Source organism: Canis lupus, chromosome 6, assembly GCF_003254725.2.
Source record: "Canis lupus dingo isolate Sandy chromosome 6, ASM325472v2, whole genome shotgun sequence".
Lineage (NCBI taxonomy): Eukaryota > Metazoa > Chordata > Mammalia > Carnivora > Canidae > Canis > Canis lupus.
Genome location: NC_064248.1, coordinates 26,759,203 through 26,785,514, shown reverse-complemented (window position 1 = coordinate 26,785,514; position 26,312 = coordinate 26,759,203). Strand labels below are relative to the sequence as shown.

The 26,312-nt window shown below is 49.5% G+C and overlaps 1 protein-coding gene and 1 long non-coding RNA gene across 2 annotated transcripts in view; one reads left to right on the top strand and one right to left on the bottom strand.

Moving 5' to 3' along the window:
- Nucleotides 1-26,312, top strand: part of XYLT1 (xylosyltransferase 1) — a 306,267-nt gene that overhangs the window by 139,262 nt on the left and 140,693 nt on the right. The window lies entirely within an intron of this gene.
- LOC112640326 (uncharacterized) lies at nt 5,200-12,392 on the bottom strand. Its single transcript, XR_003123976.3, has 5 exons — nt 11,917-12,392; nt 10,073-10,321; nt 8,912-9,106; nt 7,620-7,717; nt 5,200-6,094 (listed from the first exon to the last, which is right to left on the bottom strand). It is a non-coding gene; the product is annotated as an uncharacterized LOC112640326 (long non-coding RNA).

Below are 26,312 nucleotides of genomic sequence, written 5' to 3'. Positions count from 1 at the left end.
ATATTCCAGACACAATATATAGTGTACATAGTATACACATAGTGTATATACACAGATAACATTATATAATAAATATTGCATAATTTTCTTGATAATCCAGTTAGAAAGGTTTTCGTGGGATTTTTTTGGTTTTTTTTTTAATTTATTTTTTATTGGTGTTCAATTTACCAACATACAGAATAACCCCCAGTGCCCGTCACCCATTCACTCCCAACCCCCGCCCTCCTCCCCTTCTACCACCCCTAGTTCGTTTCCCAGAGTTAGCAGTCTTTACATTCTGTCTCCCTTTCTGATATTTCCCACACATTTCTTCTCCCTTCCCTTATATTCCCTTTCACTATTATTTATATTCCCCACATGAATGAGAACATATAATGTTTATCCTTCTCCGACTGACTTACTTCACTCAGCATAATACCCTCCAGTCCCATCCACGTTGAAGCAAATGGTGGGTATTTGTCGTTTCTAATGGCTGAGTAATATTCCATTGTATACATAAACCACATCTTCTTTATCCATTCATCTTTCGATGGACACTGAGGCTCCTTCCACAGTTTGGCTATAGTGGCCATTGCTGCTAGAAACATCGGGGTGCAGGTGTCCCGGCATTTCATCATTGCATCTGTATCTTTGGGGTAAATCCCCAACAGTGCAATTGCTGGGTCGTAGGGCAGGTCTATTTTTAACTCTTTGAGGAACCTCCACACAGTTTTCCAGAGTGGCTGCACCAGTTCACATTCCCACCAACAGTGTAAGAGGGTTCCCTTTTCTCCGCATCCTCTCCAACATTTGTTGTTTCCTGCCTTGTTAATTTGCCCCATTCTCACTGGTGTGAGGTGGTATCTCATTGTGGTTTTGATTTGTATTTCCCTGTTGGCAAGTGATGCGGAACATTTTCTCATGTGCGTGTTGGCCATGTCTATGTCTTCCTCTGTGAGATTTCTGTTCATGTCTTTTGCCCATTTCATGATTGGATTGTTGGTTTCTTTGCTGTTGAGTTTAATAAGTTCTTTATAGATCTTGGAAACTAGCCCTTTATCTGATACGTCATTTGCAAATATCTTCTCCCATTCTGTAGGTTGTCTTTGAGTTTTGTTGACTGTATCCTTTGCTGTGCAAAAGCTTCTTATCTTGATGAAGTCCCAATAGTTCATTTTTGCTTTTGTTTCTTTTGCCTTCGTGGATGTATCTTGCAAGAAGTTACTGTGGCCGAGTTCAAAAAGGGTGTTGCCTGTGTTCTTCTCTAGGATTTTGATGGAATCTTGTCTCACATTTAGATCTTTCATCCATTTTGAGTTTATCTTTGTGTATGGTGAAAGAGAGTGGTCTAGTTTCATTCTTCTGCATGTGGATGTCCAATTTTCCCAGCACCATTTATTGAAGAAACTGTCTTTCTTCCAATGGATAGTCTTTCCTCCTTTATCGAGTATTAGTTGACCATAAAGTTAAGGGTCCACTTCTGGGTTCTCTATTCTCTTCCATTGATCTATGTGTCTGTTTTTGTGCCAGTACCACGCCCCGGGCTTTTAGGTGCTGAGCAACCGCAGATAGGACCCCTCTCCTTGCCCCACGTGGCTACCACCTAACCCGAATGACATTTTGCATTGGTTTGGACTTTTCCCTGGGGGCTGTGCTTTCCCAGTAGAGACCTTTGGCAAGTGGGGACATGGAGGGACAGGCTTGGGTTTCCTCCTCTGTCAGATGGAATGACGGCAGCATTTGTAGCCAGCTCGCATGCATGTTGTGAGGACCCGGCCTGACAGCACACTGAGAAGTCCACGGTGCTCGGCGTTGGGTGGCATTTCTAAGAGAACATGGTGGAAGGGGAGTCCTGCTCCCTGGCCCCAGTACGTGGCTTACTGCCCCTAAATTACAGCATTCTCATGTTAAAATGAGGTTCCCAGGGACACCTGGGTGGCTCAGGTCATGATCCCAGGGTCCCAAGATCGAGTCCCACATCGGCCTCCCTGCCTGGAGCCTGCTTCTCCCTCTGCCTGTGTCTCTGCCTCTCTCTGTGTGTCTCTCATGAATAAATAAATAAACAAAATCCTTTAAAAAAATGAGATGCCCAATGCCCTCTTGGATTCTAAGAATCCAGCAAATTAACAAGTCTAAACATTGACTTCTAGTGTCTAGTGCACAAGAATCAGTATGTAGGACTTCTGCTGTCCTCATGCCTTCCCTCCCCCGCTGAAATGATTTCCCAGGACACTTCGTGATTATTTGAGTTTGATCCCATTTTACAGGGGAAGAGAACTGGGACTCCAAGGGCTCAGACCATTTAACACAGCCAGGAAGGGGAGGAGCCAGTGTTTGAACCTGACGGTTTGACTCCGGCCTGTAGAGCCTTCCTCAGCCCTTCCTAATCTCAAATCTCACTCTGGATTCTTAATACTTTGATTTGATTGATTTGAGAGCTTGGTGGAGGAAGACTAGATTCTCAGTGACTCGTCCTTTGTCCTCATGTGAGCCGGAGGGTCAGCCTGGCCCTGGAGAAACCTACCCCTGTTCGGCCCCAGCTGACCTCGTCCCCAGTGATCCCTGCTGGCACTCAGATCCACCTCTCAGTTTATTTTTGGAGCCTCGTAGATGTCTTGCATGGCTAAATCCTCATCTCATGGGACCCTGGCTAATTAGCCTTTGATTATTCACAAACTCAGAGGCAGGAATGGGGAATGAAGTCCTTGCTTTAATCACCCACATGAAATGCAGACAAGGCTGTAGGTTTTTAGGAGTAGCTCAGCCAGGATCTGGTGACTAGAAGTGAAAGCGCCCAAGCAGCCCCCAGCACAGCCACTACCCTGCCCACCACCACCCCATCTTCACTTGGGAAGAAATGAACGTCGAACTGCTCTCCGCTGAGGCCCCGATACACCCCAGTTGCCGATAAACCTGGTTTTTACTGTTGATTTGGGTGTTTTTCCCTTGGGCAGGTTCTGGCCACCTCCATGTTATCACAGCCAGCTTTCCAAGAAGTTCCTTCTGTTGTCACCAGGCCAGAAGACAGTTGGCATCCTTTTAGATTGCACATAAAGTAGGACATTTCAAAACCAGGAGTTCCACTGCATACTTTTGGCAGGAAGAAAGCCCTCTTTTCTCCTGTTTTCTCTATTCTTTTCTCTCTTTTCCCTGACTCTATTAATAGGAGAAAGGGCTCTGAAGAAGATGAAACACTCCTGACTTACCATGTGTGTTATTTGTTTGTTCATTCAGCAAATAATCTCAACTTACTCAGGACAAAAGCCAAAAAGTCCTTACAACGGTCTAGACTTGCACTAGGTGACATCTGGGGCCGGGTAATTCTTTGCGGGGCTGTCCCTTGCATCACAGGATGTTTAGCAGCACCCCTGGCCTCTACCGATAAATGCCAGGACCCTCTACCCCTAATTGTAACAACCAAAAATGTCTCCAGACATGCCAGATGTCCCGTGAGGGGTAAAATTGTCCCCGTTGAGAACCACGGCTCCAGAAGGCTTTATGTGATCTAGCCTCTGATCCTACTCTGACCTTATCTCCTGCTCTCTGTGCTTTTACTTTTTCCATCCCCACTTCCTTGCTCATCCCCACTGGTGAGGTGAACCCCTCTGGGTGCGCAGTCACCTCAGGGCTTTTGCATTGCAGTCCTGCTCCCTGATACCCACACAGCCTACTCACTCCTCCATATCAGGTGTCTGCTCGCATCCCACCCTCTCAGTTCAAGGCTGACCTCCTCTGTCCTTTTAAAGATTGCACCCCTCCCTCCCAGCATCCTCACCACCTCCCTCCCCCGTCTCCTCCCTTCTACCCTATTGTGCATATTACTGGTGCATATTATTATTATTTTTTATTTATTTGTCTCCCTGTGCTAGAATAAAGTTTGAGGGCAAGAGTTTTTCTCTGCATTGTTCACAGATGCCCCCTGAACCCTTGGATAACCTTTCTTTGGGGACATGTTTATCCAGTGCCTACTGCACGCACGTGCCAGGCATTGTCTGGTTACTGGGAATACCATGGTGAATGTGGCAGATCCAGTGTCTATCCCGAAGGAGCTCAGAACTGTCATAATTCAGATCTGACCTGCCCAGACCCGGAGGATAAGTTTTGTCCCTGGTGCCCAAGGGGACAGGAGCTTGGAAGTGAGACTGGGCACTGCCCCAGGGCAGCAGGGCACAGGGCGCAGAGCTGAGTTTGCAGAGGTAGGTGTTTCTCTCTGTTGGCTCAGCCCTGCTCTGTCCCCACATGGCCGTGGCCCTGCCCTGTGCCCCTCCTGCACTGACCCCTAGAAGCCCCAGCGGCCCCACCTCCTGCCAGCAGCCCCATTGGTATTCAGGCGGCCCCTTGCTCTGAATAAACATCCTCCCTCAAGCAGCAGCCTTTGCCTGTGGCATGAGAGTGTCAGAACGGTGATAAAAATAGTGTTTAGTTACCTGCACTCTGCTTATTTTGTACTTTCAAGCAGTGACACATCCTCTGATGAGTCGGGCTGGCCAGCAAGCCCATCATTTGCCCCTTGCACTGGAGCAGCCTTGAGACAGCCCCCGGGGTGCCCGGTCCTCAGACACGTGTCCTCGGCTGCCAGTGACACCTGCCAAGTTGAGCCTGGCCCCAGCAACCAGGTTTTCCAGAAACCTTCCCTTCCTCCCCACCTTCCCCACCCCATCTTTGTGAGAAGCCCCTAAAGAATGGGACAGAAGCAGATTCTCAGATTGAGCCTAGCACAAGAGTGAGCCCCTGCAGGGAGAACAGCCACCGATTCTGAGTAGGTGCTCGGCCTTCAACTGCGTGCTTGCTTGGGGGATTCCTAATTACTGTGGTGTGAACGCTTTCTCTCTTTTAATCTCCTCTACTGGGTGATGGCTATGTTGGCCCCATTTTGCAGATGGAGATAACGAGGTGCAGAGAGATGGAATAATGAGCTCAGAATCCCATAGCATGTCAGTAGGATCTGAACCCGTTCCTCTCCAAGCCCGTGCTGGGCGCGTGGCCCTCGTGCTGCCCTCTGCCCCTCGCCGCCCCCTGAGGCGCATCCACACCCGGCCTTTCTGCACAGCAAACAGTGGTCACTGATGTTGACTCCTAAGAGGGAAACTTTTTTTATCCCCCTCTGCTTAAAATCTTTAAGTAAGAGCCCTCAAGCCTCCGGTTTGGGAGTAAATACATAGCTTTACACCTCTAAAGTGTCATGTTATTTAATTGGTACAGCTATCCTAAGGGAGCTACAGCGGCTCCGCTAAGTGGCGGTTGCATTAGGGAGATGCTCGCAGGTCAATGCCACGAAAGATTAAATACCACAGTGCAGTGTTAGAGGGTTCTGGTGGTGTCAGTGGTTACTAAACCCCGGGGTGGCAGGTACCCTGTCCTGCTGGTCACCCACCCCTCTTGCCTCCTGGCTTCCTAGGATCCCCGCACATCAGCCAGAGTAGCAGATAGGGAATCAACTTCCTGACAGCCCAGCACACAGGTCTGATAAAAGGCTGCTCCCAAGCCCGGGGCTCTTGAGCAGGGCAGGGGTGAGGGGCTGAGGTACACTTCTCTCTTTGCTGGGGATCCGAATTTTGGCCCCATGATGCTCCCATGTCTTCCAGGGAGCCTGACAGTTCACAGCTCCGTTGCATGGAGTTCGGGGTACAGCGAGTGCCCAAGTGTGGTTCCTGCCCAGCCTTTTAGTCATGTGGCCCACTTAGGGCTTGGGGCTGAGGTCAACAGCGTGAGCTTCCCATCCTTCACCAGCGGGACAAGGTAGGGCATGGAGAGAATTAGGGAAGGGTCCCCTTATTCCCACGCAGTCACTTTGTGCAGAAAAGGGGTTTTGGAAGCATCGTGGCCCCGTGCAGATGACGTCAACCCAGAGGTGCGTTTTGTCATCCACTTCCACTTTAAATTCCCGACTTTTCTCTGCTTCCTTTCCAATTGCTATTCTGGTGGCACCGTCTCCTACTAAAGTGGCTTTAAGCTTCTTCATCGGCAGTCTGTTCAGGTGATGCTCAGTAAGTAAACACTTGACAGTAGCAGGGATGCCGACCAGCCGGCTCATCTGATTTCAGAAGCTTTTCTGCAGAGCCTTGCTGCGGGTCATTCCAGATCAGCTCAACAGATGCAGACACAGAATTAATACCTGGGAAATGGAACACAGCTAATGGTACTGAAAAAGGAGGGGTGACAAAGAATCATTTTGGCAAAGTGAGGAATCCCATCTGTGACACAGGGTTGACTAATTGTGTTTCCCTTTTTGCACTGTCTGCCAGGAAGCTTCGAGATAGAGTTCTACCTCTCTCGAGTGCCCAGGACCTCTGGTCATTCTCTGGATGTTTACCATGCTCCTGGTAGCAACTTAAATTTCATATTGGATCTTTTGTCTTGATGCCTTTCCTTACTTCTCTCTACCCCCTGTGTTTGGTCTCTTTGATTTTTGGTCAGTGGAACTGTGTGTTTTTCTTAAGCTTTTTTTTGTAACATGGAAGACAGACATAAATAACTACTGAGATTAAAAAAAAACCCACCACAATTTCCAGCTTTGTCTGTCTTTGTATATGTCTTTTATTTAAGCATCTTCTACCCCTGAACCTCTTTTCAGCATACTCCAGATGTGAAGCATATTTTGGATTTCAAAGCTTTCGGGAAACACAGGTCGACAGGCTCACAGGATTCCTGGTCTTGGAGTGTGTAAAGACTGTGCAAAATCCAGTTGGGCACATCTCACTCAGCCAAACCCATACCCCTTTGTTGGCTGTGGCCTGGAAGGCCAGCACCCATGGTCTGTTCTTGGCTTTGCCACTAATAGGCTGGTGGACAGACTATTTCATTTCCCTGGGCCCCAGTTTCTACATCTGTGCAATGGGAAATAATAATCCCTTGCTACCAACCTCAAAGGCCCCATGTCTTATTTGATGCTGCTCATCAGATGCAAGTTCTGTGTTAAAACAAGTCATTTTTCAGATGGCCTGAGGCTGACCGGGGTTTCGTGGCAGAGCTGTGGGAGTTGACCAATACCAGGACCTTGTCCCCACCTGTACTTGGTCGACCCCACAAAAGAGGATCATTCACTAAGTCAAGTTATTTTGTCTTGATTCAGAGAAGCCTCTGAAATCAAATGAGCAGGCTAAGAATTTCAGCTTTGCCATTCCCTGCTTGTGGACCCTTGGCCTTGGTCTTGGTTTCTTTGCATAATGGGGATAATTATGTTAGGAGTGATTAATGCCGCCTCTGGCACAGGGCAAGTGCGTGTCATTCAGGGACTTTGACAGACGCATGCTCTGTGGCAAGCTTGGGGGTCTTCCTTGAGTGCTTTGAACTGTTTGGGGCGCCCCAAGTACAGTAGACGATTCTGGACATGGAATGCCCTGGTACCTCCATGCAGTCAGGGGATCCTGTTCCGTGAGGCGTCTTTTTTCACTTTGCCCTTGCCCTTGGCCTTGGTCATATGGCCACCTCTAGAAGTAGCTCATTCAGTGCCAGGTGCTGAGACAGAGGCCAGCCCTTCTTGGATATGGAATTTAACCACGAGAAAACAGGAGATGGGCCTTCCTCTGCCTTCCTAGCGTTGGAACTTTAGAACTTAAAAGCAGTCCAGATAGACATTTGTATTTTCACTTAGGAGGTTGTTAACAATTACGGAAAGTTTGACACTAGCCCTGACTTACCTTGGATGAAATGTTCAAGACGTGGCTCTCAGCCCCAAAGCTGGATGAGTTCCTTTTGCTAAACTCTCAAGTCTGTCTGTCTCTTTTTTCTTTTTTCCCTTCAATTGGGGGAAAAAAATAACAGAGCTCAGAATTCACTTTAATTGCCAAGGTCCTATATTCTAAGTAGGACAACGGAGAAGTGGAAAGGGCCAGAAAGAGGTGAAGAAATTGAAATCTATTGTAACACTATTTTCAAGGTGAGGTAGATGAGTTTCCTTAGTACTGGAAACCTCTGGGATTTCATTTCCCCCAGCCCAATTTGTATTCCCTGCAAGAAGTCATCATCACACGCCTTTCCTGCTTCTTAGAGAGAGGTTGCCCCAGAGACTGGGTGTGCGAGATGATGAAACAGCTCCCCGAGTTACTTCTGCGTCACTGTGGATCTTTTTTAGGGGGTGAAGGGTAAAATTTTTATAGAGCGAGTCAAATATCTGTAGCTACAGAACTGAAACTTTTTTTTTTTTTAATGTTCTGAACAGGAGTAATTTGCATTCCCAACTGTCACAGTGATGATGTTGGGTCTTGGATTTAGAATACAATCATAACTTTTTAAAGTTCCCATACCTAGGGAAACCCAGAGAGCTATCAACCTAACATTGGGAAAACACATCAGTCAAACTGATTTTTGGAAATGACAGAGATTTGCAAAATTAGGGAGTCGAGTCACACACACGCTGGGGAAACAAAGCCGCCGGGTTTAGAGTTAGTTGTCACATGTCGTGGAGCAGAGTATGAAAATGGCAGAAGATAATTGAGGGGTTTTTACATGGAAATCCTAGAGAAAAGGAATAATGAGACAACAGGGAAAGGAAGAAGGGCTGGCACGAAGGGCTGGCACAAAGGGCGAAGGTGTTGGGAAGTGGTCTTGAGAAGGATGTGGCAGTTGGTAGCTCATGGGGCCAAATCTGGCCCTTTAGTTGTTTTTGTAAATAAAGTTTTATTAGAACACAGCCACCCCTGCTTGTTTAGGTGTAGTTTATGACCGCTCTCACGCTTGGCAGAGTCGGGTAGTTCTAACAAAGACTACATGACCTACAAAGGCAAAGATCTTCATTAGCTGGCCCTCTACAGAATTGGGTTTCCTTTTTCTCCCTGCTGTAAATTATCGTCCACAATCCCTAATAATGGTGCAAAATCCCTCCTCCGCCACTTAGTAGCTAAATGACCTTAGATGGTAACGAGGTAATTAAAGTACCCCAAAACCTAGCCATATAAAACAGTAACTGGTTTTGTTATTTATTATTACTTACAGGTCTTTGGGTCAGCTAGAGGATCCCTGGTCTCAGTGGTGTGGCTCCTGTAATCTTGGGTGGCTCTCGTGTCTGGGGATCCATTTGTTCTAGGCTGCTCTAGGGCTGTCTCAGCTGGGACGTGTGGACTTCCCTCACGTGTTCCCTCATCCCCTAGTAGATGAACCTCAGCTTTCCACATGGCAGCACAGGGTTCTGGGAGAGAGAGAGAGTATGCACATGAGCTTCTTGAAACTGAACTTAGACTGAAGCAGGGTCTTTTCCATCAGGTTCTTTTGGCCAAAGCAAGTTCCCCGGGCAGGCCATCTTCCGGGTCTGGGGAAATAGCCTCCACCTCTTGATGGGAGGAGGTACGAAGTCACACTGCCAAGGTCATGGATACCACAGACCATTGCTGGGAGCCTTCAGTTACACTCAGTCTGCTGTACTCATAATAAGCCAAACCCCAATAGGAACAAAAGAGTCTTGCACAATCCTTGGCATGCAGCAGGCACATAAGAAATCGCCATGCTGGACTAGTGGGGTTGCGCTCCTGGGGTTACTCCCCAAGGGTTTTGCTGGTGATTGGCTTATCTTATGGCCTCCCTGCTTGGGCAAGGTGCCATTCTTCTACTGGGGAAGGGCAGGTAACTGTTACAGGTCCCCTGTCGAAGAAGTGTGCTTAATATAGTAGGTGGCACATATTAGACTCACTGTTGGTCTTTGTAACTAAGTGATTAATAAAAGTAAGCTCTTTTTTTAAAAAAAGATTTCTACTCCCAGGCAGAAGGCCCAGTCTCTCCATTCCAGACAGACTTGGGGGTTTGTGTCCCTGTTTTTTTCCTTCAGATACTTGGTACCACCACCCCCCCCCGCCCATCTCTCCCTCTCCCCCTCTCTCCCTTCCTCCATCTGTCCCTCTTTCTCTCTCCCCCTTTCTCTCTCCCCGTTACCCATCCCCTTTTCCTCATTTGATTTCTCTCTTGGGAATATTTAGCAGAGATCCCCAAGTCCAGCACAGTGGGCCCTTAATACAGAGCGACATCTGCTCGAAGTCTAGGGCCCTGGGAGCGTCCCCAGCAGCAAGCTCTTGGCTGCAGAAGCCTCAAGCAGAATCCTCCGAATGGCTAAATTGCAGCCTGACAGCGTAGATCAGGAAGGGTCACTGTGCAAAGTGCCTACCTGATTGGGGCGGGGAGATAAAGCCCCCATGATACCCGCTGCGAGGATTGGACAGTTGTTTCAGAGTTGAGTTGCCTTCCATGAGCCCAGAGTCTTTCTGAGCCTGTGAAGAAGTAGTCACAGCCCCTGGAGATGGAGGGGGTCTGTTCTGGAAGCCTCTGCTCCTGGCCAGCATACCTTTACTGAGCTTTTCCCCACTCAAGGATAGTGGACAGGGCATTTTCTGAGCAGTCTTGGATGAATTTGAATCTAGTATTGGGTTAAAAAAAGAAGGAAATAAATCCTGAGGTGGGTGATGGGATATGTGTAGTAATTTAAAACCAGATCCAAGTCAGACCTGGGTTGGGATTTCAGTTCTGCCATTTATTAGCTGGCTACAGTGCTGCTCTGTAGAGTTGCCCAGGATGCGCACTGCACAGAGGAGTAAGTAGGAGCTAAAATTCAGCGGGCACTCTAATCATCAAGACCTAAACTCTGCACTGCCATTGCCCAGAGTAAGGGACAATTCTTCTTTTTTGTTTTGTTTTCCTGTAATTCTCACAAAGTGAACAGTAGCCTGATCTGAGCATTGGGAGGGCCCAACCTCTCTGAACCTCATTTTTCTTACCTGTAAAACAGAGATAAAGATAGTACCAGAATCATAAGTTTGTGTATGACACAAAGTATTTGTAAAATGCTTAGAATAGTATAAAGGTCCAGTAAACAATGGTTGCGCCTGATGGTTAGGACAGCAGGAGACCTTGGTTCAAACCCCACTGTACCAATCCCTAGATGTAAAACCTTGGGCAGCTTGCTTAAACTTTCTCTGCCTCGACTTATACATCTTTAAAAAATTGAGATGATGATGATGAAGATGACGACACCTTCCCATGGGGTCATTATGTATGAGGATCAAATGAGTTAATGTGTATAAGATGCTGTTTGGTGAGCACATAAATGTTAACCTTTAAGCCGATTTTTTAAGGGAGGGAGCAAAGGGAGAGAGGAAAAGAGACGCTTAAGAAGCCTCCATGCCCAGCACAGAGCTAGACGCGGGGCTCCATCTCATGACCCTGAGATCATGACCTGAGCCAAAGCCAAGAGTCTGATGCTTAACCAACTGGACCACTCAGGTGCCCCCCAATCTAAGCCAGTTTTAGTGCTGGAATGACCAAGGATGCATGTGGGTGACAAGTCCATCTGGGCTGGAGACTCTGTCATGAGTAAACACCCATGGATACTTAAGGGATGGCAAGGAAGACAGCTTCCCTGGCTGATGGGCATTTGTACTGCTTGACCGAGACCCTGAAGAGATTCTCTGGCTTTATTCGTTTTTCTCTAACTCCGTTATCTGTCATCCTCCTCCCTGATGGTCTAGCCAGTACCTAACGGCCCTCCCACCCATTACTGCCCACCTGTAATCCACTTTCTGTCCACCTGTTCAAGGAAGTGTGGTGGTGAGAGGGTTTGACTTATGGACTGAAACGAGTCTGACTCAAATCCCCAGTCCTCCCAATTGCTAGCTGTGTGGCCTTGGGCAAGTTTCTGAGCCGTTTTAAGCTTCAGTTTCTTCATCTGTAAAATGGGAATATGAAGAGATCCTATGTTGTAGATGTATTGGGAGGGTTAAGGGAGATGATGCAAATTAAGTGTTTAGCACAGGTTGGGGGACATGGGTGCTCAGCTCCAGACATTAGCTGCTGCTAATGTGATGGTGTTGGCACAACCCATATGTGTGCGCACATGCATGTGCATACACACACACACACACACACACACACACACACACCAGATTTGGGGCCAGATCCTTGGGGTTTATAAACTGCATAAGTTCTCAGAATGGCATATTTGGGTGGAGGTTTTACCCTTGCTACCAAGTGAGCCGAGCGCAGCGTGGAAAGTTCCTTAGCAAACATAGAATCGGAGGTCTGTGGGAAGAGAGGAGGAGGATCCCAGCCATAAAACAGAAGGAAGCAGAAAGCAAGAGCCATGTGAATGCTGGCTTGCAGGTGAACGGCATCACGGCCAAGGCCACAGAAATCAGAGCTTGCAGGCATTCATGTGGAACTTGCAGCCAGGCCTGTATGATGCTGCCTCTTGGTCCAGGGCATGAACTCGCAGCTGCCCAATCCAGCAGGTGAGCATCTCCCCCTCTGAGCCTATCAGATGACAGGGGCCGCCCCAGGCAGAAAGCATCAGAGCCCCAGGTCTGGTGGGAAGTGCCAAAGTCATTAATTATGCCACCGAGTCACCAGAAGGAGGCGGCCAGGGGCCTCCTGACAGCAGATTAGAAGCAGCCCCTCCAGCACAGGTACCTAAGGCTGCTGGGGCTCTTCAAATTAATAAGCTCTAGCCTGGTACTTGAGACTCATTAGAATTGTGATTTAGGCCCATTTACTGGTGTGAGATCACAATGGGGTGCTGGGTGATTATGGTTACCCAACCTTGCAGCCAAAGACTATTAAATTCCTGTCACTTCCTGTTTTACTTGTGCCTGTCCCCAACCTGTCCCGGGCAACACTTCTGAGATGGGAGAGGCTGGAGCAGTGCCTGGGCAGTGGGTTTTCATCATCCTGGGCTTGGGAAGGGCTGCCTCCACCTCTGTCCCCGCCTCTCCTTTTTCTGCTGTGTAGGCAAGAGGTGAGCACGAGGGCCTCTCGGTGGCCCAGCCCAGGGACCTTTCTGAAAAGTAAGGCTGATGATCACAGTGTGCTCTTTGCTCAAAAAGCCTGCAGTGGCTTCCCAGGGCGCTTGGAATGAGTGTGCCTTTCCTCACCAAGGACAGCAAGGCCTGTCCCCACCAGACCCCTACCTTCCTCTCCTGTCACACCTGGGACCCTAACACCCTACCTGCATAGCCTAAGCTCACTCCTGCCTGTTGAACTTTGCTATTATCATTCCTATTGCCTGATGCCCCTCGCCCAGAATCCTCTTATGTTGGCTCCTTCCTGTCAGCGGGCTGCAGCCTGAATGCCACCTCCTAGCGTGGTCTTCCCTGACCCCCATCTGAAATGCCATCCACCACCTTCTCCCGCTTTGTGCATCTTTTTTTTTTTTTAAGATTTTATTTATTTATTCATGAGAGACAGAGAGAAAGAGAGAGAAAGGCAGAGACACAGGCAGAGGGAGAAGCAGGCTCCATGCAGGGAACCTGATGTGGGACTTGATCCCAGGACTCCAGGATCACACCCCGGGCCAAAGGCAGGCGCTAAATTGCTGAGCCACCCAGGGATCCCCTGCTTTGTGCATCTTTAAAGAACTCAGCTCCACATCATGGCATGTTTTACAACTGTGTGTGGCTCTGTTTTCTCTTTGCCTGTGGAATGTAAGTTCCATGCACCTCCTTACCTCGCTACCTTGCACCTAGAATGATGGATATTGCCTAGAAGGTGCTTGAATATCGATGAGATGAATGAAGAGGAAAGGTAATGGACAGACAGTAATAGTCACTGATCTCCGAGTGCGTGCCGCGTGCCTGTCACTGTGCCAGGTACCTTACCTACATTTTCTCACTCGATTTTCACAAGCCTGTTGAGGGCAGGAACTAGTTTGTCCCATTCTATGGAGGCAGAAACTGAGGCTTGCAGATGTAGAAGTAACTTGCCCAAGGCCCCCAGCTGGTCACAGGTAATGCTGTGATTCAGGTCAGGTCTTGTACCTCCTCTGTGTGAAAGTGGAAGAGTGAAGTACAAGAGGCCTGGGGCACCTGGGTGGCTCAGGTCGTGATCCCAGGGTCCTGGGATCGAGTCCCACATCAGGCTCCCTGCACTAAGCCGGCTTCTCCCTCTCCCTCTGCCTATGTCTCTGCCTCTCTCTCTGTATCTCATGCATAAATAAATAAAAAGAAAAAAAAAAGAGGCCATTCCCTCCGTGCTCCCTGTCTGACGTAAGGGCACGAGGGGAGATCTTATTGCTGTCAAGAGAATCACAGCAGTGTCCTGAGGAAAGTGGGAACTTGGTGAAACACTGTCTGAGACTCATAGTTGTTGTCAAGTGGAAATAGGGATGGAAAAAATATTGTCTACAGCACAGCGAAACCCCATATCCATATGGTGGTGGTGGTGATGAGTAGGGCCATGTCCAACCCAAGACACACAAAGAATCCAGAAACAGGCCCAATGACAGGAGTCCAGAGTTTTCTTGCTGCATTTTATCAAGAAGATGGGTTGTGATTGCTTTGCACGTCCCAAGTAGCAAAGCAGTTTGAGCCATTTGTATATTTTTCAAATTGGAGCTTTTCTTTTTTCCAAAGGCAAAATTTGAAATTCCACTTAATACTTATTGCTGAGTAGCAAGGACACCCATGTGGGCTTGCAAAGGCTCTAGGATGTCAAGCAAGAATCTGGCTGTCAAGGCAAACCTGGAGAGTGAGTGTGTGTGCGTGTGACTGTGCACACGCGCGTACGTGCCTACATATGGCCTGGACCATGCTGTACTTGGCATCTTTCTTGACACTCTGCACACTTCTTCTGTGATGTGATGAGACGGCCCAGCCAGTTTCCCTTTGTGTCTGAGTGACTGCGACTGCCACTGGCCTTCAGAGTTTGAAGCTCCTGACAGATATTAAAGAACAATTCACTTATTACAGCTAAACAGAAAAGCATATGGAAAAAGCAAACTGCATTAACATCTGCTGCCTGGGCTCCATCTGCTCCCATTGGCTTGCCTTTTGCCTCCAGACGTGCCAGCCTGTCAGGTTCCCAGAGCCAGTCCCTCCTTCCTTCCAAGTGAGGACAGGATGTGCCCGTTCATTTTGAGCCACTCATGCGGGACCTGGGCTCTTCTTAGGTGTTTCAGAAGTGTAGAGAGATGCACAAAACGCAGGACATTTGGAGGTGCTGGGCTCTGGAGATCATGCTCTGGCTTCGGGTACTTCCTAGCTGTGTGTCCTCGGGCAGGTGGCTTAGCATTTCTGTGCCTCAGTTTCCATGTCTGTGAAATGTTGGGGTAACAAAGGCAGTGGCTACATCGAAGGATCAGTGTGAGAGTAAAATGTTAAAATGCAGGTAAATCCCTGGCAACGGTGGCGTACAGTAAGTGTGCAGGACAGGCTAAGTCTCTTTCCCTAAGAATATTCCCCACCGCCCCCACCTGGCCCAGGTTACTCATCCTGTTTCCTACAGCTTTGCACCTTGAATTTAAAATTACTCATTAAGGGACGCCTGGGTGGCTCAGTCAGTCAAGCATCTGCCTTTGGCTCAGATTCCAGCAGGATCAAGCCCCGCTTTGGGCTCCATGCTCAGTGGGGAGCCTGCTTCTCCCTCTGCCTCTGCCCTTCCCCCCTGCCTATACACTCACTCTCTCTTTCTCTATGTCAAATAAATAAAATTTTAAAAATACAAATAAAATAAAATTACTCATTGGGCACGGGGTGCAGCAAGGGCCTCAGCCTTCTGGAAGTGCCCATCTTTTCATCTTTTTTTTTTTTAAAGATTTTTTATTTATTCATGATATACAGAGAGAGAGAGAGAGAGAGAGAGAGGCAGAGGGAGAAGCAGGCTCCATGCAGGAAGCCTGATGTGGGACTCGATCCCAGGTCTCCAGGATCACACCCTGGGCCAAAGGCAGGCGCTAAACCGCTGAGCCACCCAGGGATCCCCCCACCTTTTCATCTTAAAGACCCAGCCCCTTCCCCCACCCCACCGTCTTTAGTACCGGGATGGAAGCTCCCGGGGTATCATTTCGTGATGGGACAGAGGTGCAGGGGCCCCTTCCAGAACTGGGCCGACGTGGGGCCAGCCGGCCTCGTCTGTGTTGTGCCTGCAGCCGCCTCCTCCCACCTGAGCTGGTTTTTGCCTCCAGCTAGCAAGACAAACCAAATGTTGTTATTTTAGTATCTGGTAGCCTGTCGGAAATCATTTCTAAAAATGTTTTTTCCCTCTTTCTCTCCGCCTTGCTCCCCGAAGCAGCCACATCTGTGCAGCAATTAGGACAGGACAGCTGGCAGCCCTCGGCCGTTGGAGAACGGGCTGCGGTGCACTGGGGTCAAGTGCTGCTTCCTGGCGGGGGTGCAGGGCTGGGGGAGGGTCTTGGGCAAGTCACTGTGCCTCCTGTGCCTCGGTTTCCCCATCTAGGAAATGGGCATGCTGACAGTGTTCGCCTCCCAAGGGCTGCCCTGAGGTTGACATGAGTTAGTCTCTGCAAGGTGCTCAGAACAGTTCCTGGCGTACAGTTTGGGGAAGTGGGAGGTGACGCCACATGAAGGCCCGCCCGACTGCAGAAGGGGAGGAAGCATAGCCAGTCCTGGGTCTTCTGATCTGCCATTGCTCTGCTGGGAGACTGGGAGGAAGGGAGGGGCTTCACTCCCCTTTCTTGCTCTGTGATCTCAGCCATGGCCTGAGACTTCTGGCCTCCTGGAACACCCAGTGATAAGGAACCAGAGGGACACTCTAGTCCTGTGTTTTTCCAAGAGGGTTGTGTGGCCCCCAAGATGATTTAGGGGCGCTCCGTGGACTGTTACATAACCTTGAACATTAGGAAGTATTGCTCTTCCCCAACACGCCCAGTTTGTGGATGGTGAACAGGGGTCCAGAGAGTGCCAGGGGGCCTAGCAGAGTCACTGCCAACTGTGGGGGTGGGTGTGGGGTATAGGACCGGAAACAACAGCCCCTACGCCTGCTTCCTGTCCCTCTCCTACGTCCACTGTTCCACGGGCTACAGGCTGGCCACAGGTGGTGCTTCCTTTCCCGTGGTGTCTGGGCCTGGCTGTCCCTGATTCATGGCAGGAAGAGCACAGGGGAAGGTCGCATCTCTGGCTATGCGCTGGAATCAACTGGGGAGCTTTAAAAAAAAAAAATCCCAATTCCCAGGCCCCCACCCCAACTCCATGATTGCAACCGGGGCGTCAGCATTTTTAAAGCTTCTAAGTGATTGGAATGGGAAGGCAATGTTGAGAATCCACGGGCTAAATGCTGCTGCCCGTTCTCACCGCATCATGTCATCTGAGGGAAGAAGCATTGAGAAAAGCAAAAACGAAGGGGGGAGGAGGGGGGCAGAAATGCTAGTAAAATATTGCACAAAACCAGCAAATTGCAAAGGGGATGTTTACAGCATGGTGCCATTTTGTCGACCTTATAAACACACAAAGTAATGCTATATATTGTCTGTGGACACATACGTATTTACTAGAGATATAAACACATAGGTGTGAAGGACAGAAGTGACCTCTGGGTTGTTGAGAAATGGGAGTTGAGCAGTGGGAAATACGTCAACTGTATCTATAAAGTTTATTTCTTTAAAGAATTGAATAAAGCATGACAGATTTGGTACCTGGGGGTGTGATATGAGTGTTCTGGGTTTTTCTCTGGCAAGTTTTGAAATATGTCATAAGTCAAGAGAATATTTTTATCTTTGTTTGATAAGCATTTTTATGTTAGGAAAATATTTAGATCCATCTTAGAAAACAATAAAGAAAACCCACTAAATTTTACCACCTCAATTCTTCAGAAGTTTAAGAACTTTATAAATGTCCCAGGCCACGGGCAGCCTTTGGATCGCACAATGATGCAAGACAGTGGGATGAGGGGGAGGCAAGAGAGACAGATGGACAGAGGGACAGCAAGAGGACAGAGACCTAGGGGTGGAGACAGGCTGACCCCTGAGGTCTGAATGAAGCCAAGGTCCCCAATAATATGCAAGGCTCTGCCCAGCAGAGGTGGGGTGCCATCTGCCTGCCTTCTTCTAGGACTTGCAGGGTCCAGTTGTCTAGTAATTGCTGCCACAGGCACATAGAACCTGGGCTTCCAGTGATAATTAACATAGGAAGGGGGAAGTGGAAGAGGCCCAGCCTGACCCTCATGATCTTCTTCGGCTGTCCTACTAGAACAGTCAGTGACCTGGAGACGGATGGAACCGAACACTGTCATGAAGCTGACCCCTCAGCCTGTTCTCTATACAGAGAGTGAGTCCAGGACATATCTGAAATTTCAGACTTCCACACCCCTAAACAGCCAGTCCCATTTTTCTTTTAGGTATCGTACCCCTAACCAGAGGCAGCCTCAATGCCAGTCTGTGGCTTGAGGGGGCTGTTTCGGTTGGGGAGTGGGTATGAGCTTGAGCTCCAGAGTCAGGCACTGTGGTTTAAATCCCCAATCTCTGTGGTCTTGAGCAAGTGCCTTTACCTCTCTGAGCGTCAGCTTACTCATCTGTCGGAAAAGATCTCCCACTAGTAATAGGAACACCGTCAACAACTATGGTTTGTGGCCTACGCACTGTCCCGAGTCTTGGCCAGTGTGACTGACGGGCTCCTCATGCCAATCCTATGAGCTGATTATAGCCAGGAGGCCTGCCTGAGGTCGCAGAGCGTTTAGAAGGCACTGGGACCCAGGTAGTCCACTTCAGTGCTCATGCCCCTGACTGCTGGCCCACACAGCTTCTTTGTAGGGCTGGAAGGAGGGCCAGTTAGAGGAGAACGCATAGGAAATGCTGGCCTGGCAACAATGATGGAAGGTGCGTGGGGTGGAGGGGGAGGCGCAGAGGACTGTATCATAAATTCCTGAACCCCTGATGGTAGCTGGGATTTTCCTGGTCTTGACTGTAGGCATGTGGATGCAACTCATGAATTTCCATCTGCTTCCTGAGGTCCAACCAGGAGGGAAACAGTCCATCCCCCTCCCTAATTCTGAGTTCAGACACGGCCTAAAACTCCATTGAGGCTGGGAAGTTCAGAGCCCAAGCTTTGGAATCCGATCTGGGCTTGATCTGAGCCAGCCCTGTCCTTCCCACCCATGTGACGCTGGCTGGGGCGAGCCACAGAACCTCCTCTGCCAGCCTCAGTTTACTCTTGTGTCAAGTGTGGATAATAATATCCCCCCGTGTCAAAGAGAAACATGGAGATTCACCGAGGGAGTAAACAGTAGGTGCTCTCCCAGGTAGCAGACGTTCGGAGTTACAGGGGGTAGAATGGATCATAAAGCTCGTGAAGTAAGTGGCAGTGCTGCTCTGTTGGGGGCACCTGCGGGGACTTGGGCATCTGGCCTGCATTTCGTAGTCTGCGTGGGAGTCCCTGTCTTGCTGCCTCACCTCTTCAGTGAGAAATCCTAATGGGATTAGGGGGAAAAGATAGGTGACCTACCCTGGGGCAGTAAGGCAGCCCAGAGACCCGATGAGCCCCTGGAGGGGCCCCCAGAAGCTGAGGGCTCCACTGAACTTCTCAGAGACGTGTCCCAGCCAGAGGGAAAGCAGCCTGCCTTCACAGCCTCCTTAGTGCCAGCCACCGGCACGGTTCAAGTTCACAGAAAGAGCCATCTAGTGGCCTGAACAACTGTGGTCCATCGGGTCTCCCAGAACCACCTTCTGCTGGATTTGCTGCTTGAGCTGTCTGAGGGCAGAGGGGAGGAGGTCGAGGCAGGGCTGGTCGTGCCGGGAAAGGGAAAGGTGCCCCCGCTCAGCCTCTCGGATAAGGAACTTATCCGGAGCCAGATCCTCCAACCAGCCTGGGTGGCACAGGTCACTTCCCAGAACAGGAGGGGCAAGCAGAGGCAGAAACGGCCCTTTCACCTGTCACCCGGGCACCTAGCCCTTCTTCACTTCCTCTTCTCACTTTCTCAGTGCTGGGGCCACACAGGCCTGGTTCCTCAACTGGCTGAGATGACCTCTCCAAGCCTCAGGACCACCTTTAAAATGGGTGGATGGGGGCACCTGGGTGGCTCGGTGTAAGCATCTGCCTTTGGCTCAGGTCATGATCCCGGGGTCCTGGGATGGAGCCCCGCATCAGAGTCCCTGCTCAGCAGGGAGCCTGCTTCTCCCTCTTCCTCTGCTGCTCCCTCCTCTCCCTGCTTCTGTGCCTGCTCTCTCTCTCTCTCTCTCTCTCTTTCTGTTTCAAATATATTTAAAAATAATAATAATAATTTAAGGGCAGCCCGGGTGGCTCAGCGGTTTAGCGCCGCCTTCAGCCCAGGGCGTGATCCTGGAGACCCGGGATCAAGTCCCACGTCGGGCTCCCTGCGTGGAGCCTGCTTCTCCCTCTGCCTGTGTCTCTGCCCCTCTCTTTGTGTCTCTCATGAATAAATATTTTTTAAAAATCATTTAAAATGGGAGGATTAAAAACATGTAAGCGGTGCTCAGCCTCACATCCATAAGACATTCCACACGTCCTCTGTTTTTATCTTTTTATTGAGTCGGTAAGCTGGTTGTCCATTTCATTTTACTAAAACATGAACTCCCTGAGCGCAGGCCCCTGGCTTACCCACAGGCCCAGCCCTGCTGCTTAGAACGGTGCGTCCCGCACACCTGGTGCTCGGTCTGTAGGTGCGAATCCACGCTTGAAGGGGACGGGCCCCGCAGGTAGGATTTTCGATGAAGCAGCAGCTGCCTTATATTGACCGTTCACCTCTGTGCTCTGAATTGTGGTTTTATTGCACTGGTGTCACCCAGGAGGGAACCAGAGCTCAGAGAGGCTACCTAAGCTTCCCGAGGTCACGCAGCTAGGAAGTGGCCCAGCCAGGTTTCCAGAAGAGCATCTCAGAGCTGCGCTTGAAGCGCACTCCACAGCGGAGCCCCCGCGGTTGCCCGTCGCCGCCTCCTTGCTCAGCCCAGTTGGAGGGATGGGCGTCAGACACATTCCAGGGTGACCAGAACGTGCCACCTTGGGTAATGGCAGCACGCACACAAGTGGGTCATGATGCGGTCTTGCATCCGCCCCCCTCAACCCCCGAAGTTCAATAGAGCCTGGCAGGGTGCCACGAGCCATGTGGCCCAGGAGGACACCCCCCCCCATCCCACGGACAGCAGCGCCCCTCCGCCTCGAAGGCAGCAGTCACTTCTCAACGGGATGGACAACGCTGTCACTTTTGCCCATGGCCCTCCAGGAGAGATGCCATTGGCCATATCACACGCAAGCTCATTTGTAAGCAGGAAGCGCCAGTGGGGCGCTTGCCTTTCTTTCTGGGGGAGCAGGACCGCAAAGCTGCAGCCTTCTTCAGGAACTTGGCCAGCAAAAACGTGCCTGGAAGGCCCTGTCCCTGGTAGGGCGGCCCAAGGCAAACGCACTGCTCGTAAAGGAGATTTAGGGGGTGGCAGTGGCGTATTCATTTGTACCTCTGCATAGTAAAAATAATGTATTGGCAGCTGCCTGGGAAGCCCAGTTCTGAAATTACCTGGATGGTGATATTAGGTGCCTCTCCCTTTCTCTCTCTCCCCACCCCCAAATGGCTCAGGCCTTCAGAGGATATAAATTAATTGAGTTTGTGTATGTGTGGATGCGTATATATTTACTTATTTACGGGCGTCTCTCTTTATTTATATCCCTGGCTCCGTGAGCATTTACATTTCTTCAGAGACTCTGCAGTAATGAGCTTATAAGTGTGTCATTCGTAACCCACTTGTGGCAGAGTGTGTTTGGTGGGGTGGAGGGGGGGGGCACAGGGAGAGGGGACCCAGCAGGTGCAAAGGATGGGTTTGAAAGCTGGAGGTCTTTGATCAACAGGAGGTGCATCTGTCTCCTTAAGTGCTCCTTTCCTAGAGGACCTGCGTTGGAGAATGTGAAGAGGGCAGCGGTCGGAACCAGAATGGTCTCCAGGGAGTCAAGGCAAGAGACGTAAAGAAGGGGCACAGAAGAATAAAATCACGACAGAGAGCGGGGCAGGGTTTGGGGGTTCCAGGCCTGAGGTTAGTCTCGAGGAACAGAGACTGAGACAGTGAGACGAGAAGACTGTAATCCAAGGACTTAAATTGTTCAAGCGCCCCTCTACCCTGCTGACACTCACCTCCTCGAAGATTTCAGGCCACTTAGGGATGGAGGACTTTCCACCAGGGTCTTTGTTGGGGGTGGTGTCGCCCCCTAGGGGTCACATTTTTTTCAATCGTGGGGGCACTTGGAAGGGCTGGTCCTTAATGGCCCCTGAGAGTACTGGGTGGGGTTTTTTATGTTTTTGTTTTTTAATTGGTGGGTTTTATAACCATGCTGGGTGATGTGGGGCAGGTGACTTAATGGCACCTACCAAATAGTTCTCTGGGATTTGTTTTTTCCCTCCCCAGCCTTACTGAAATATAATTGAGAAATAAAGTCATACTTGAGATAGTTAAAGTATACATTGTGATGATTTGCTGTAAGTCTACTTGGTGAGAGGATTCCCCCCCCCTCCCCACAACCCCCATTGAGTCAGTTACCACATCATTCTGGGATTTTTTTTTTAAAGATAATCTGTGTCGGGTGCTTAGCACCGTCTTCAGGATAAATGTCAGCAACGATGGTTGTTATTACCCAGTTTGTGGTTTGTTGGCCTCTCCTGCCATTGATTCCTTTGTCTGCCTCATGGACATGCTCTCTTCTCTAGATTGGGCTGGAAAATTGCTTTCTCTGGGAAAGCCTCCTCTCCTCTCCTCGGAGCCCAGTCCTTGATGAAACCCAAACCATACCACACATCATTCGCCCCCTGCGTTGAAATAGTGGGCGCACGGGCCCGCTTCCCTCTCCTGTGCCCGAGCCCCACTGACAGCAGGGAGCGTGTCTTCATTCTCTACCTTCTCCTTTTGCCCCCACTATGCTTGGCAAGGACGAGACACCCAATTAAAGCGTGTAGAATGAGTGAACCAGCCATTCTCAACCCTGTCGGACCCAGACCCTCCTAATGCAACCACATCTTCTAAAATATTCCTTTTATCTATCCTGAAATGAAATCCATTACTTGTGACCTACTTACACTCACAGCTCTAAATCAGATCAATATATTGCCCTCGTTATCGTAGAAAGAATATATAAAAGTAATTTATAATAAAGATAGTATGTATCTCATCCTGCAAATGACCAGGTGCATGGCAACACCAGGCTGGGATTTCTCAAACTTTAACGCACAGATGAGTCACCCCAAGCAACTTGATAGGATGCACGTTCTCATTCCGTTGGCCCAGGGGGAGCCTGGGAATCCTGCATTTCTAAAAAGCTTCTGGGGCATATTGATGTTGGCAGCTTGGGTCACCCTTTGAGTGACAAGGGGCCAGAAGTCACATGAAGAGGTGACTTCAGGTGCCACATGTTGAATCACTGAGAATTCAGTAATTACAAATGTAGGTGAATAGGAGGTGTGTTTGTTGGTGACTCATAGCCACACCTTATGTGGATGTTGATGATGTGATTCTCTGAAATTGTGGTCAAACTCTGACTGACGTCAGATTTCCCCTTGAATTGAACGGTTTTTACTTTCCTAGAAAATTCGGTTACATTAAAATCTGTTCCATCCTACTCTGTCATATGTCGCTGTGAGTTGGGTTCCTGGAGCCAACAATTAAAAATGAGTCATTTGCCTACCTGACATCTCAGAGATACCAGAGGTCCTGTGGGATATAGGACATCTTTTTTTTTTTTTTTTTTTTATTGCTCGGCAATACATGTTCCCCATGCATTACTAGGGGTGTGGTGAGCTGCCCCCCCCCCCCCAGTAACTGCCAGGAGCATCTCGCAGTCATCGTAGCAACTGAAAATGTGACCACGTGTTTTCAGAACACCCCATGAGAGGCAGTCCCACTTTCATGGAAAACCCTGGAATAAAAGGATTGGTCTAGGGTTCTGAGATCTTTGAGGCAAGGCTCAGTACATAGTTACCTGAAGATCCCGAGGGCTTGGTTTCAAGCAGTCACGCCAGACAGGCTTGTGGCCTGCAGGTGATTAAGGGGCATGGTCCGGGTGTGGCAGAAACTGTGATGCTCTGTAGTATAGGTTCCCCTTCGGGGTACCACTGGCCACTACTCAGCCTCAACCAGTCGTCACCTACAGAAATCCACGTCCATGTTGTCAGCTCCCCTGATGTTTCCAAGAGAGAGTAGAAGTCCAGATTTGTCGATGAAATTTCCAGTATTTAAAATATTGGCTGGGATTAAAAACCAAGCAAATGAAAAGACTCTAGCATCTCTGCATTTGGTGGAACCTTTGGGCATGTAGTGACCTCTGGCTTAAATGAAGGGATGTGTCATCAGCTCGGGGACTGTCCACACTCTGACTGCCCCTCTCCTCCTCAGGGCCACCCCCTGCCCAGCAGGGGAGCCTAACCCTCCTCCCACTCCCCCATGCAGCCACTACTGCTCCTGACCCCCTCCCACCCTCCCTTGCCATCTCCAGAGCATCTTTAGCTTGGTTCATCAGGCCCTTCTCTGACTGCTGTTCCTGGATGAGGACAGGGTTCAGGCAGGTGAGGCCTGCTAACATCAGCCTCTAGAGTCCACGCCCCCAGAGCCTGACTTTTTCCACAAAAGGTAACTTTGCCCCCCCCAGGGACACTTGGCCATATCTACAGACATTTGAGGTTTTCACGAGTCTCAGTAGCACCTAATGGGTAGATGTCATAGATGCTGCTAAATATTGTTCAGTGCAAAGGACAGCTCCCACCACAGAGTGTCAGCTGCCCAAATGTCAGCAGGGTCATAGTTGGGGAACCGTTTTAGAGGTATCCAGAAGACTTTGTCAAGATTGAGTTGCTCATTCCACCTGCATCTTCTTTCCTTCTTTGTCTCCCCATCTTTGAGTCCTGTGGCCTTCAGCATGAAGTCATAAAATAATGCCATTGCAGGCAGACTGTGTGCAAACAGTACTTTAGAAGGGGGTGACTCTAGGGATAATCTTGTTTTAACAGTTTTGAGGACTCCCTATAAAGACCCCTTCTGTGTACTGGGCATTTTGTCCCAAAATGGTGGTGGTGGTGGTGGTGGTGGTGGCGGCGGCAGTGGCGGCGGCGGCGGCGGTAGTCCTTTCTAGAAAGCTCTTCTCCCCTCTCCCTCTGTCCTTGCTTCTGACCTGCCAATCTCATTGTCTCTGGAATCCAACCCCACCTCCCACATTCCACATGACCTTGAGCAAGCCTGGCCTGGCCTCAGTTTGCTCATTTGAGGCAGGGCCAAGGCCAAGGCCAGATTTCAGCTTTGCAGGCCATTCTGCTTGAGTCTCAGAGACTCAGCTCTTCAGTGTGGCTGTTCTAGAAGGGCTTCACAGGGTTGTAGCTGGCTAACCCCTGCCCTGCTTGCTGAGGCTCTTTCGAGGGGTGGATGAGCCATCCCAGGGCAGGGCAGGGTGCAGCACCTGGTGCAGAACCCCATGTCGTCAGTTTCCCTTTGTTCCCTCGAGCTCCTGCTTTCTCTTGGGCTTACTTCCCTTTTTCCCCTGGTCCTTTTCCACCTCTGCCATCACTGCTTCTTTTGTTTCTCTTCACACATCCACCTCCCATGCCATCTGACACAGAAGCAGCCAGAAGACGCAGGTGCAGATCTTCTCTGCCACCACCCACCTGTCCACACTCCTTGGGCACTGGGTACCCATTACTATTCGAGTGTCACTGTCCCATCCACCTGGGTGGCACTGCAAGGAGCTCGTGGGCCAAGCCCATGTTGGGCTCTGAGCATGCTTCCACTGGTCTCCCGTGCTTAGGCCCCCAAGACAAGGTACCTTGTGTAGGGTTGAGGCCCAGACCATGTGGCTTAGGCAATGCCAGAGTTAGGCAAAGCCATGAGGACAGATTTTGGGGGTTGGTGTTCATCTGTATGAAACCCATCTGGGTTTGCTCATTGGCCTGTGTCAAGTTAGGCCGTACCCTCCCATGGAGGCCAGGACACGGTGGCCTTGTCTTCAGGGGTTGGCTGGGACACACCAAATTCTTCTAGCAGCCCAGAGTTTTCTCAGGTAGACTCTAAACGGGTGGCTTATACCAGCCTCTGCATGTGGCCTCAAGGCATCCGAAAGTGTGGCAGTGTTTGTCAATCTTTATAGGCCACAGTGGAGGCCTGGTTGAGAAGGGGCTCACAGGAACCTGGCTAGAATTTGGTCAAGGGGAAATCTTTGTCCGCAGGTCACTTTTCCCTCCCAGAGGACAGGCCTGGGGCTTCAGGGATCTGGGCTCCTGCTGCCTCTCTTACTGTAGAAGTATTTAATGGCACCCTATTTCCACTTGACCCAGATTTCTATCTTGTGTGTGTTTTTCAGGTGTGTAAGTAAAGTATAAATCCAAAGGCCTGGCATATAGTGAACCACCAGAGCTGAAAAAGCCCTAAACATTTTGTTTCAGTAATGAGAGGATATTGGGGTTTTTAAGTGTGTGTGATGCCAACCTTCTCAACTTGTTGGTCTCAGGACCTCCAGACATTTTCAAACATTTTAGACTCTCAAAGAGCTTTTGGGTTGGTTGTGTGTGTGTGTGTGTGTGTGTGTGTGTGTGTATTATTTATGTATATATTGGTATATATTTTTATGTATCTTATATATTGATATGTATATTATATATATAAATATCAATTATTTACTTGATTGAAATTTAAACTAAGGCACTCTTAAAATGTTTAT